General features: G+C 42.2%; 1 protein-coding gene across 3 annotated transcripts in view; it reads right to left on the bottom strand.

Moving 5' to 3' along the window:
* Positions 1 to 14891, bottom strand: part of SLC35E2B (solute carrier family 35 member E2B) — a 102300-nt gene that overhangs the window by 43303 nt on the left and 44106 nt on the right. The window lies entirely within an intron of this gene.

Here is a 14891-nt window from a genome sequence, read left to right as displayed (position 1 = left end):
TCCCATTTGGTTGCATTATTTGCAACAAGAAGGAAGTTAACACTGGCAACTGATGCCAAAGAGACCTAAGTGAGCACCTTTTTTAAACAGGCGGGCTTTTATTCCAGTACAACAAATGCGGTAAGACTGGATAAAGATTATATAATTGAGTGTATACTGAATGACCAAAGTCTCTACAGAGCAGATACAGATGGAAATTAATTTCTTTTAAGTGAGGAAGAGTAACAGCTGTAAGTGGTGTGTGGCAGCGACGTTCTGACGAATTAGAACCTCGTACACAAGCCATGTTCTGATACTTCCTAGACAAGACAAACAACATTTATATTGCGCTTTTCTCCTGGCGAACTCGAAGCACTATCCTATTGTAAATAGAATTATGACTGCCTTTGGCCTAAATACCACACCTTCAATCTCCACCCTCCTTTTTGGCTCTAAAAAGACGCAAATAATCCATCGTGTTGACAATTTTGCTAGATTTCTTTTGTCATTATTGCAAAGAAATGAGCCTGTTTCCAAGTGGGAGAAGCTTAATAAGAAACCCCTTATAGCCCAGGCATTGAGGCCAGCTATACCGTTTCTGTCATGACAACTATACTAAATAAGTAAACATTAAGCTGGATCCACCTAGGCAATTATGTAACAGCAGGTTTGAAAGCCATACTCCAGGAGTTACACACAAGGACTAGGCACAGAGCAAAGGAAAAGCAGCCATCACACGTCCAAATTTGTATAATTAAAGACAAATGACAGAACTAATGGTGAAAGTGTGATCATATAGCCCCGCTGCATTTCCTATGAAGAATTCCCAGCAATAGGCAGAGTCTCAGCATCTGCTTATTTTCAAACCACAAACATGGATCCTGCAGCACGTTTGCGGTTTGCAGAAGCATTTCTGCCTCAATGTAAAGTATAGGAAGAGCTCAAACTGCTCTGAAAAACACTAGATCAGAGCGGTTTTCCAGGTATTTGTGTTACATTAGCTGTTCAGTAACAGCTTCACTGTAACAATATTTGTAATCTGCTACATAAAAACGCTCCAAAAAAACGCTACGCATGTTTAGAAAACCTCTCTAAACATGCCTAGAATTGCTCTGAAAATCTGCTTCAAAAACCTCTAGCGTTTTGCAGATCTGCTAGCGGTTTTGGTGTGCACTGGGCCTAACAGATTCCCTGATCTGCACAGCTTTTGCCATTCAGGGGCCCTTCTCAGCTCACTGAAACAGCTATTGATTCTGATAGTGGCCATAAAGTTTACCCACAGCTCAGATTCAACCCCTTACAATTAAAATAATGATAGGAGAGACTAGGAAAGGACTATAAACCATTGCTTCTACACATACAATTACGGTATCTCTTGAGTTTATTTTTACTTCAAGTTTGCTTGAAGATGAACACAGACACAAACACAGACGTCAGCAGGAAGGGCTTCAGTTTACATTTCCAAGCAAATCAATTCAATCAGTGGTAAGTAATTTATACTGAATGACAAGGTGTCAGTATACGTACTGCCATCTATTATAGATGAGTAACATGGCAACCAGACCCAAACAGATCCTGTTCATGCACTAATCCTCAATAGGGTGGAAAGAAATAAACAAAAACTTAACAAGCTTCAATGACAAATTAGTGCAATGTAATCCAATATTCATTGGTGTGCAATAGACAGACTTGGCATTTGCCTTGGTTTTTCAAGTATTATCAATATGTATCAGAAGCTGCATTCGAAAATGTTTCCAGCACAGGACAACCTCATGCAGTCAATCCACTGAGGAATCAGCAGGAACCCCGAGCAGCTGGCAAATTGTGCAATTACAAACTAAAACTGGTAGCTCCACTCTGATAAAAGAAATGAAAAACCTATATCAGCTCATCTCTAAAACTGACCATACATCTAGCAATATTGCAGCCTGATCGACCGTGCACAAATCAATTAACTTTATTGAATCTAATTAAAACTGGGGCCACAACAAGCATGCCTGACCAACGATTTGACCATGTTGGGGCCGAAATCAGTTGAATGTATCGGTCATGCAAGCCGGAAAATCTCGGTCCAACGTGGTCGATTGGGGGCACGAGCAATGGTGTGCGACATTGCAACGACCGACAACGGTCCCCGGCCGCTGTCCCCCACATGTAAATGTGCCCCCTCCCACCACCCGGCATTCTAAATCTCACCTCTCATCCACTATCTACCCCTAGTGCCGCCAGGCGCACATGTGACCTCATAAAAGCCACATGGTATTGCGCTCAGTTTGAAGGCGGTGCTCATGGGAAAACAGCGGAGGAGGCTGGAAGTCGGTGGCAGCTGAGATTGATTCCTGAGAGATTTCACGCTGAAATTCAACGAGAATCGGCCTGTGGTGTCTGGGCAGGCAACATATCTCTATACAATTATTTTTGCAAGTTGTATTACAGACATAACTATAGTCGTCAGCAAAGGGTGTAATGCAATAGCCCTGCTGACACCTGCTATAGAGAAAAGAAAAAGAGGAATTTAGATCTACCATACTTTAAACCCCAATTCCTGCAATACAATTATTTTAGTTCCAGATGCAATGTTAGAGGCTTGGAAAACCATTAATTGTTCTGACTTGGTGACTGAAAACACAGCTACATCTCTAGAAGTCCATATAGGAAAGGTTAAACACCTCATTAGGACAAATCACTTTCTTGGCGCAGATGTTTGGGTGCCATACTTTCTGATGGGCTATAAATTAGTTGCAGTATACTCAGTGTCATAGCTAAGGAGCTATGGGCCCCAGTGCAAGTTTTACATTTGGGACCCCCAAGCACTATATACATAGCACTTCATACAGGGCACCAAACCTGCCAAGGACAACACAGTGTCAGAGGTGCAAGAAAGGGATGGGGAACAGTTTGTTAATGATTACTACTATTCAAAGCATCTACAGAAGTGATTATTAACAAACAAACAAAGACAGAACATTTATATCGCGCTTTTCTCCTGGCGGACTCAAAGTGCAGGACCAATAAAGAGCTAATACTGTGGTTGAGGGAGGGCCCTCCGGAGCCCCTCTGGTCCAATGGTCCCGATGCAATTGCAACCTCTGCATCCCCTATTACTAAACCACTGAGTATACTCCGAGCTGGCCATGTACAGCACCATCTTTCTTGTACAATCTTACCTCTCTCAAGTAACATAAGAGCTTACTAAACAATTCGTTCAAAGTATTTCTAATCTGTTGGTCAATATTTCTTAAGTGTCCAATAAATATTCTCCACATGCCTGTTAGCAACCCAGCTGTTAGAATTTGTTGTGACCTTCCTTCTCACTACCTAAAAATACTATACCATATTGATGCTCCTGGGTTATTGATGCTCCTGAGTTATTTCCTGTTCCTGGAGTTCATTTGTTGAATTGCATGCACTGGACACTCCCAGCAAGCAATTTGCCAGGGTGCATTACCCCTGGGCTCAAAACAATCAAGACATATGTGTACAGATTTTATTGTACGAGATAGGTCTGGAGAATCTAGAGTTAGGATTAGGTGGAGATGAGCATTTGAAAAAGAAAACGTTAACTATAGGAGCAACTGCCACTGAAAAGGACATCTGATATTCGTACACATGCCCAACTGTTGTAGCTCATCGGGGATCAGGAGCTGATCCCCATGGGTGACATCACTGGGCCGGCCTGCACACACGCGTGTCAGTTGACAACGCGCTGCGTTATTCGTGGGGATAACGAAAGGATAACGAGCAGTGTGTGGGGGATGGGGGCAGCGCAAACAATGGAATCGGCAGGGGGAATCGGCGTCACTGGGGTTGGATAGATCCATCCCGCAGATCGCTTGCGGGTTTGGCGTCAAGTGCCATACACACTTGTACATCTCTACTCATTATCGAGACACTGAGATTTTAGGCCCATGATGCATGACTTTAGGAACATAGCCTGAAACAGCTGTCAGCAAGTTGTACTGCATGGTTCTGTAAAACGAATGGGCTAGAGACATGCTCCTCACCAGTGGATCTGGGTTTATGACTGGCTTTAAGGACACACAAGAATGATTTTCACTTACTGATCTCAAGTGATGCAATATGGGAGTAGGGATGAGCTTCTGAATTCTGCAGAATTCCAAACAGAAAAAAATAAACTGAAGTGCGGAAATCAGAATTGCACATTATTGAGACTCCGAAATTTTAGTCCAATCACAAGACTTCGAAAGTATTGGACCAATTAGAGAAAGGATACTGTATTGTGGAAATTGGAGTACCGCAGAATTTTTAGGTCAATCACGAGTCTGAAGTATCAGGCCAATCGGAGAATGTGGAAGTGTACTGCGTTTGTAAATTGGAAACCCACAGCAGCCTACGTCCGCAAAAAATTTACAACTAAGTTTGTTGACAAAAATTACTAGTCCCCTCCCACCTCCCCCCCCACCCCCCCCCCAAAAAAAATCCATTCAGCAGAAAATCGGAAATTCAGATTTCTGTGGAATTTGGTCGGAATCGGAGATTGACATTTAGGGCCATCACTAGGAGTAACCTCTTGCTCAAAAAGTTGGTGATTTCTAAAAACTTTGTGTTTCAGAACTACCCCTGGATGGTATGATTTGAAAAGGGCCCAAGAGCCATCTGTGTAAAAAGGGCTCCACCATAGACAATGTTATTTGCCATGATTAGCAGCTATAAGCAGTGATTCTGTTGTGTAATGTATGCTGTATCATGTTTATATCGGCTATATCATGGAAATTTGGTTAAACTGTAACATCTCTCTTCCTCCTACTAATGGCTAACAAAGTACAATACTGTAATACTGCACTAAACAGCCTGTCTTGCAAGAAACCAAAAAACACTGACGCAAAATCACCATATGTTCAAAAAAATAAAAATATACTAATCACAAAAACGCAATCCTGCTGCCAGCCTTAGGGTAAAATGCCTGTCAAGCAAGTACACTAACATGACAAACCTTGCTTTGATGACATTCACTGAACACATCTGACAGCTCTGACTCATAGCTCCTCTGCTGCTGTCTGTAACATCTGCAAGTAACTTCTCTTTGTAAAACGTGGCAATGCAATAGACAGCTATCCATGCCAAGTCTTAAAAATATCCAGGGTTCGCTAGCTTCAGGCAGGCGAGCATGACAGACCGCAAACCATAAGCTGTGTGCGGCTTACACTGAAATCTATGATCCCTGGAGCAGCATGTACTGTACTACAGAGGGGATGATGGAGAAGGCTTCCTGCTATGAATACAATACTAACGGGCCTAGCAAAACAAAAACAAGCAGCTGAATGCCACTTTCCAAGTTAGGCTTGGCAGCCATGAGTTGGTGGCACCTGCACAGCTATCACAATACCGTGGAAAAACTGTGTAATTTCCATATAGAGCAGTCTTTAATGCAGAAACTCACCTTCCATGTTCAGTTGCCTAAAGCATGTGCCTTTGTGACTTTTCCAGAAATTCAACCCTGCACAAACCTCGTCTGGGGGCTGTATATGTAACAATCTACATAATCAATCTGATCATTTAAGTTGGCACAATTAGAACAGGTCAATCACTATTACATATACCTTGTAAACTTTCAGTAAAATACACGTTTTCACGGGAACCAGATTTTGCATCAGGGATTTGGTAACTGGCTAAGTCGCGACAGTCAGGGTCTTTTGTGCATGCAGAAGACCCCGAAGGATGCGACTTAGCCAGTTACCAAGGCTGATTGCGGCTGAAAGCAGGGCACATGGGAAGATGGCGAGGGACTCAGCGGTGCTTATGGGGCTGGAGGAAGCCCTGAGTAAGTATCAAATCTTTCTTTTAGGACGTCTCTGGTTTAACACTTTTTAGCCATAGACCCTGAACAAGCATGTAGATCAGGTGCTTTGACTGAAGTCTGCCCAGATTAGTCACATGCGTGTTTCAGTTGTGAGATCCCAACACTACTGCAGCCAAAGAGATCAGCAGGACTGCCAGGCAACTAGTATTGTATAAAAGGAAACACATATGGCAGCCTCCATATCCCTCTCAGTTCAGGTGTACTTTAACGTAGCTCTGCACCAAAACCAAAAAGCTGTATGAAATACACAGCTGCCATCGTCCCATGCTGGCCGTGAGGGATGCTCACTGAATGCCTCAGAGTTCCTTGGTTAATCATACATACGACAGCTTTGGGTTCTCTTTAAGTGGTACAAAAAAAACCCCCATACAAGTATAATATATGCACACAATAATCATTTGTTGCTTTATCCTCCCCACTGACCTGTTCTGCAGAACCCAGGCAGTGGTTACACTTCACAGGTGTAGAGAGCTGGACAGCAATACATTCTGTGCTTTGTGAGCGGTTCTCTATCAGCACTCACATCACAGGAGAACTCATACAGCTCGGCTGGGGCTGGCCACTCCCACAAAAAATGATATACTGCTGTGGTGTTATATTATAGCCATGCTCACATGGCTGCTCTGTGCTAGCCCCTCCTGCAAACAGTACACTGCCATCAGTATTATCAGCCTCAGCACAGATCTCTAACACTGAAATACAGCAGGGGGAAAAAAAAAAAAAAAATAACAAAAGATCGTGAGCAGAAGGCATCACATGACAATCAGAAGGGTTGTAATACAGTTGCACTGGGAACAGTGATCCATATCATTTACACAGCTTCAGAAAAGATTGAGTGCGTTTTTTTGTATTCTTATTAGCAAAACTTTTTTCTAATAGAATTAGCTTTCATGTGTGGCTCTGCCAAGAATCAGAACTAAACTGTATACATCAACATCTGAATGTGAGTAGAAAGACAAAAAGAACGAACAATCGAGAGCCCCCAATAGTGTATTATTGTTAATATAAGGTAATCAGAGGCGCTGCACGCGTTGCATAATTTTATGTGGAGTACTGGTTATAAATATATATTTTTCTGGATACCATATATGGTGGTTGTGTCACATATATATATTGGGGAGATGGATCCACCCCAGTCCCCCAATTTTTTATTTGGTTTTAATAGACTATTAATTTTTATTCTGCTGGCGCCTCTGAAAATACTACAAAAATCTGAATGTGAGGGCTGTCTCACACAGGTGCTCCAGTGTTAAACGACGGCTGCGGTGCTCATAGCTTAAAGAGAAACTCCGACCAAAAATTTAAAGTGGATCCGAGGTGAACTTTTACTCATTGCATAATTGTGTTCCTTTCCTATTGTTTATAGGGCATTCCTCAAGCCAAATACTTTTTTGTTTTTGTTTTAATACTCTAATTCCCTATAAACTAAATAAACCACGCCCACAGGTTTTCAGAGAGCCTTGGCAGTAGCTAGGGCTCATGGGAGCTCAGTCTGGGCAGGAGGAGGAGGAGGTGTTACTAGCCATTGATTTCAGAGGCAGAGCGGAGGAGGGGGAAATTAGGTTTTTTTCACAGGCTTAGTGATCAAGATACAGATAAGCCTGCCTCTGTGTAATGTTTACAAACAACATGGTTACTGTCATTGTATCGCAGGAAGAAATAATCATTTTCTATTAAAGCTGTTTGCAGCTATATTTGCTGTGTAAACTGTCTTAACTTTAGATAAGATATATAGACAAGTTACTTGTTATAGTTAGTTTTTCATCTCCGCTTTAACTTTATCCCAATCAGCAGCCGATACCCCCTTTTACATGAGAAATCTATTCCTTTTCACAAACAGACCATCAGGGGGCGCTGTATGGCTGATGGTGTGGTGAAACCCCTCCCACAAGAAACGTACATACTCTTGGCAGTTTCCTGTCTGTGAACCTTACTGCATTGTGGGAAATAGCAGTTTACAGCTGTTTCCAACTGCCAAAAAAGCATGCAGCAGCTACATCACCTGCCAACAGTAAAAATGTCACCATGTAATAAATGTCAGAATGTAAATCAGGGATTTAAAATATTTTACAATGTGCAAACACTGACTAAATCATTTATACATAATTATTGTAAAAACGAAGCACTTTTTTTATTACATTATTTTCACCGGAGTTCCTCTTTAAGTGCTGTCCTTTGTGCAAATAGTGCGTATCAGGGTCAGTGCACACCTAAAAGCGCTAGTGTAATCGCAAACGCTCAGCGCTTTTAGAAGTGATTTTTCTTAACAGTTCTAGGCATGTGCCTAGAAATTTTGTATTTATGTATTTTTGGAGCGTTTTGGTGTAGCATTTTTTTTTGTACAGTACAGCTGGAAGTGTACAGCTTTTGATTAAAAAACGCTTGGAAAATCGCTTTATTCAATCGCTTTTTAGAGCCATTTTCCACTGTTCTATACTTAACATTACAGCTGAATCACCTCAGAAATGCTGCAGGACCCGCGTTTTTGCAAAAAGTATTTTGCGCTAGTATTTTGAAAAGCGCTCATAAGTGCTCTAGGTGTGCACAAGCCCCTCAATCCTGATTTTTCCCATTGTGTGTGTGGGTGCTCTGGCGATGTAGCTTCCAGGATGGCGCCCATACAAATTACAATAAAACTTTTGATTTTTTTAAAAATCTAAACTGAGATTATTATGTTTTTTTCAATAAAAATCTGATCAACCATGTTGTAAAAATCTGGAAGTTTTGAATCAGGATGATACCATTTATTGGCTAACTTAGAGATGGATAAACAGTGAGCTTTCGACTTATAAAAAGCCTTCGTCGGACTGGTTCCTGACCAGAACTGAAAAACACAGCTTATATACACTGACATACAGAGGAGAAACATTCTTTAGCAAACATAAATGTAATTAGATGCCTTAACTGTTACTGAGGAGGCTTTCCCAGGCATCCTATCTAAATTGATAAGATCAATAGAATCCTCAACATGACATAAAGCAGACTCTGGTGATGAAGAGACATCGTAAATTCCGAATTCAAATGGTAACTGGCCTGGTTACATGCACCATTAATTCTAAGCTTAAGAGAATTGTGGCATTTAAAGCCAGCCAAAACTTCTTGCTTTAAAGGTGCCCATACACTCGTCAGATTGGCAGCAGACAGATAAGAAATGCATCTGATGATCTATCTGATGCGTTTTTAGAACATTTTTTACCAGGATAGAATTCCAATAGATTTCAGTTTGAAATCTGTTGAAATTCGATCTGATGGCATTTTTTGCCATCAGATTTCCATTAAGGCCAATGCAAACTGATAAGCAATCTCATCAGATCGACCTAAATTTTCCACCCTGCTAGTTCGATGGAAATCCATCGAAATCGATCGAAATCGGCCGTCGATCGGTCGATTGGCCAACCGATTTGCGATCGATCGATCGATCGCGATCGATCGGTCGGCCAGAAAATCGGCTGAGTGTATGGGCTGCTTTACTCATGGCTAACATGGTACAACACTTTACTGCTTCTACTATGTAAAAATCTGGGTGATGGTTTGTGAAATTGTATAGTGTATGGTAAGTTGTATCCTATACAATAAAACCTAACTGTCCCTGCGTCATCCTCTTTCCCTGTCTGTGTGTCCGTGGTTTTTTTGTACTGCGCATGTGCGCAGTACAGTCAACTGTTGGGACAGGAGGACGGGCCAGGGAGCAGGGCGGACGGGCGGGGGCGCGCACGCACTGACTGGCGGCGGTGGCACGTGAAGAGACCTAGAGCCCATATTTTAAACAGGCTTATGTCAACTAGTTATTAAATACTATTAGATAAGCCAACTTTTTCTTCATATTCCATAATTTTTCAAAATCAAATGTTCGTGTGTGGTGGCTCAAAAATTATTTTAAAAACGATTCAACCAAATGGTATAATCGATTAAATTTTTCTGATAAAAAAAATAAAATAATAATTGTACCGCATATGGGTACCGTTAGTGTTGCGCTTCTGTGTCCTCCTGCAGGGGTCAAAAATGCGATGGAAATAATGAACAACGGAAAGGGCTGCCAAATGCTTTTCGGTTCGCTAGCAGAAACACATTTGAGTGAGACGCCATGGGATGAGAGGCTTACTGCGCAGGTGCAGCTGCACTCCCCACAGGCGCAATACGGCTGCACTGGTACAGGGCGTGGAGCATGGCCAAGTCCGCTGGACTTGTTCAGAGGGTCCACCCTTTAGACTATCCGGAGGCTTCACTCTATCTAGGTTAGGTAGAGTGAAGGGTTTTTTTAAAAACACCTCCGGTTCAAGCAAACTTGAACAGAAAATAAACTCAAAGGACACCTGAAGTGACAGGGACATGGTGGCTGCCATATTTATTTTTTAAATAATGCCAGTTGCCCGGCAGTCCTGCTGATCTCTTTGGTTGCAGTAGTGTCTGAATCACACACCTGGCACAAGCATGCAGCTAATCTTGTCAGAAACATCTGATCTGCACACTTGTTCAGGGTCTATTGCTTAAAATATTAGGCACCGTTTCCACTGGCTGCACTTGCATTGCGTTTCCACAGTGTTTGCATGTGTATGTATTTAAAAAAAACCATTTTAATTTACTTGAAAATGTACTCGATCTTACCGCTATTATTCCAAGTTGCAAAAATTCTCCTTCGAGTGAATGAGAACGCGTTTTTTAAAGCGCAACACTGCAGAAATGTATTGTAAATGCAGCCAGTGGAAATAGTATATATAACTTTACTGAAGTCTCATTCTTATTTTCAATGCAAGAGCTAAAATGTTAACTCTGAAGTGCGGTATGCACAGCAGACATGTCAGTGTGATGTACAGGGTGGGCCATTTATATGGATACACCCTAATAAAATGGGAATGGTTGGAGATATTAACTTCCTGTTTGTGGCACATTAATATATGAGAGGGGGGAAACTTTTCAAGATGGGTGGTGACGATGGCGGCCTTTTTGAAGTCCGCGACTGGTTCACTCAGCTCGTAAGAAAGGGAATGAATGAGTTTTTGAATATTTTACCAGGTTTAGTTTCTTTGTCATGGGTGCTACACGTGAGCTCTAGAGCCTCAGGGAGATTGCGCATGAGAAATAAATAAATAAATAAATAAAGCCCTTCAGTTTCTACTACTACAATTTTGTTAACAGTATCTTATACAACTTTAAACATATGCTTCTGTTTCTCCCAATATCTGGAATGACCAACAGAGAGTATGGGGAGCTCAGAGCTAGTGAAAAAATATAAATTTTATTCTTAAATATATGGCAAGATTCCACAACCTGACAACTGACAAACAAACATATACCCTCCCAATAAAAACACAAAGGAGCCAACTGACATCTGGGAAAGAGCGTATGGATTGGAGTGCACTCCTATCTAATCAAAAATACGCATGCATGCAAATTTCTTCAGGCCCAGGAAAACAGCTGCATCCCAACAAATAACGGAACTTGATCGGAGATTTAGTTGTGCACCAGCCCGTGTGTATAGTGGTGTATACACGCCTCTGCAAAGTCCGCTTACGCCCTCATTACAGACACCTTAGGTGTCTAACCTCAACCCCCATAGCACTGACATGCTTGTATTCTGGCACTCACGTGACCTATACGGATGGCTATAGATGGCGTGGATCATACGTCGCAGGAGAACCTCCTCCAATGGTTTGGTCTGTTGTGGTTGGCCAGGATGTGCTCGGGAGCAAGAGCGAGGGAACGCATCAAGCGGTTCCTATGTGCGAGGGGGGAGGAAGAGTAGCGGAGGCACGGGCGGCGATCCTCAGTCACACTTCCGCATCTGTAAGCGTCTCACGTGACGCGTTTCGTCACGACCCACGTGACTTCGTCAGACGTGACGTGGGGGGGGCGCGGCATGGCTTCTTATACCCACAGGGAACGCCCACTTCTTGAATACATCTCATGCGACTTAAAAGAGCCATAAAAATTCATCAGTCGCCATCATGTGGCCAAAAACAATTAGTACATCGCAAGACTTTTTAAAGCCAGAGAGCGGTTATCTTCAGAGGAAGGATTTAATGTTTAAGTCTTTGTTTAGGCCCTGGGGATGTAAACTCCCACATTTGTATATCCACATAGACTCCTTTCTTAATAATTGTCTATCGTAATCCCCACGACGAGGGCTGATATTCAGTTTGTAAATCCCCATAAACCTCAAACCGGCCACATCGGAATTATGAACAGATCTGAAGTGTAAGGCCAGAGGATTTAATTTCTTTTGGTCTATGGTGGTACTTCTGATATTGCTAATATGTTCACCTATACGTGTATTCAGAGATCTATAGGTTTTCCCAATGTATATTAAGTCACAAGGGCATCTAATTTGATACACAACACGAGTGGTATTACAAGTTATACGATCATTGACAAGAAACGATTTTGATCTATCATGATTAAAAAATTGATTACTTTTATGAACATATCTACATACATCACAATCCAGGCATTTATGCATGCCTTTATTGCCCTTGGTTCCACCAGAACTGTCACTCCACCCAAATTCACTTCTGACCAAAAGGTCATTTAAATTGGTACCTCTTTTAGCGGCCATATGTGGGTACTCGCCCACAACCTTGGCCATGATTTGGTCCCTCAGAAGCAAATGCCAGTGCCTCTGTAGGATCTGTTTTATTTCCATGAAGTGAGCACTGTATGGAGTAACAATCCGCGGAACATCGTCACCAACCTTACGTTCATTCTGTATAGGGCCCCTCCTCATGCCAAGAAGATCATTTCTATTTCTGGCCAAGGCCCTCTTGTATGCAGTAATAATAATCCTATTTGGGTAACCCCTTGACCGCAATCTAGCTCTCAAATCCCCCGCCTCTTTTTCAAAATCCTCAAGATTGCTACAGTTCCTGCGTAGCCGCAGGAACTGGCCAGTGGGCACTGCCCATTTTTGTGCGGGTAGATGAGAGCTTCCGGCGGCCAAGAGGGTATTCCCTGCCGTAGGCTTTCTGTATGTACTGGTAACCAAGGTAGTACCCTCTTTTTTTATGGTCAAGTCCAAGAAGGGGATTTCTTTTGTATCACAAGTGTATGTTAGGAAGATATTTCTGTTATTAACATTCAATTCGGAGACAAACAGCTTTAAATCTAGTTCAGTCCCCTTCCATAGCATGAACACATCGTCCACGTAACGAATCCAGAGGGCGACGTGCTCCACGTACCCACGCATGGACCTCACCACCTCCTGCTCCCAAAAACCAAGGTGAAGGCATGCGTAGGACGGGGAGCACGCCGCCCCCATGGTCACACCCCTCTTCTGCCTATAGATAGAGCCTCCAAATTCAAAAAAATTGTTCTCAAGGATCAGTCTCATAGCATCCAAAACAAAATCAGCATGGGCCTCATGGCCTTCATAATGGCCATTTAGAAAAAATTCAAAAGCCTCTAATCCCTTATCATTAGGAATGGAAGTAAAAAGGGACTCAACATCAAGCCCCACAAGCAGCCAGTCCATCCCAACCTGCACGTCCCTGATGCCAGCCAGTACGTCCCCAGTGTCCATAACAAAGGAGGGTAATTTTGTGACAATACTCTTAACCTTAAGAGCAACATAAGTGGCCAATTTTATGGGACCATTATTCCCCGAGACTATCGGGCGGCCCGGAGGGTTGTTTAGGTCCTTGTGTTTTTATTGGGAGGGTATATGTTTGTTTGTCAGTTGTCAGGTTGTGGAATCTTGCCATATATTTAAGAATAAAATTTATATTTTTTCACTAGCTCTGAGCTCCCCATACTCTGTTGGTTGTATGTGGATATTCATGGGTGAGACGAGCCTATTAGGGTGATATCCCGTACCCCTTTCCTATTTTGATAGCTACAATATCTGGAATGACAAATTTGCTGAGGCTCTGCATGATAAGTTAATTACAATGTCCCCAAATAAGCATGAAAAAATGCATTTCTTTGAAATTAATGCATTTTGGTGACATTTAAAAAATAAAAATGATATAAATACTGCTATAGGCGTTTGATTTAATCTGTAAATGGATTTAATGGATCTACTTTTTGATAAATGTATTTTTCCTTATTTTTTTTATTTATAAAAAGAGTTTTTTTTATAATAGTTACATAGTTACATAGTTATTTTGGTTGAAAAAAGTCATACGTCCATCGAGTTCAACCAGTACAAAGTACAACTCCAGCCTGCTCCCTCACATATCCCTGTTGATCCAGAGGAAGGCGAAAAAACCCCCCACAAGGCATGGTCCAATTAGCCCCAAAAGGGAAAAATTCCTTCCCAACTCCAGATGGCAATCAGATAAAATCCCTGGATCAACATCATTCTGCCTTACCTAGTAATTGTAGCCATGGATGTCATTCAACTCAAGGAAAGCATCTAAGCCCCCTTTAAATGCAGGTATAGAGTTTGCCATAACGACTTCCTGTGGCAATGCATTCCACATCTTAATCACTCTTACTGTACAGAACCCTTTCCTAAATAAATGGCTAAAACGTTTTTCCTCCATGCGCAGATCATGTCCTCTAGTCCTTTGAGAAGGCCTAGGTACAAAAAGCTCATCCGCCAAGCTATTATATTGCCCTCTGATGCATTTATACATGTTAATTAGATCTCCTCTAAGGCGTCTTTTCTCTAGACTAAATAAACCCAGTTTATCTAACCTTTCTTGGTTTTACTAATGTTTTACTAAATCATAGATTGTTTTTCCTGCCAATTCCATACCATCTCTTTCCGCTTATAAATGAAAACAGAGGGGGGGACAGTGACAAGGCTGCATCACATTCATTTGTCATGTGATTACAGCAGCCAATCATTCACAAAGCTAATCACACACCATTAGGCTCAGTTCACACTACGCCAGATGCACAACGGCGCGTTAAAGAATATCCTCTTAGGATACGCTGTGGTCCGTCGCATCCCCCGTGCATCAGATCTACTCATGTCGCCACACACCCGCCGCCATTCACAGCTGGCAATGCCAGCGCAGTCAACTGCAGGGGAGAAGCACCAGTATAAAGATCAGAGCGCTGGCAGAAGCAAATTGGGCTCCTCTTTGGATCGCTACAGACCAATGGGAACCCTCCCTTCACTAGTGAGGCTTCTCATTAGACAACCATTCAG

This window comes from Hyperolius riggenbachi, chromosome 6, assembly GCF_040937935.1.
Source record: "Hyperolius riggenbachi isolate aHypRig1 chromosome 6, aHypRig1.pri, whole genome shotgun sequence".
Taxonomy (NCBI): domain Eukaryota; kingdom Metazoa; phylum Chordata; class Amphibia; order Anura; family Hyperoliidae; genus Hyperolius; species Hyperolius riggenbachi.
Note: the sequence above shows the minus strand (reverse complement) of the source record. Positions and strands in the feature narration are given on the sequence as shown.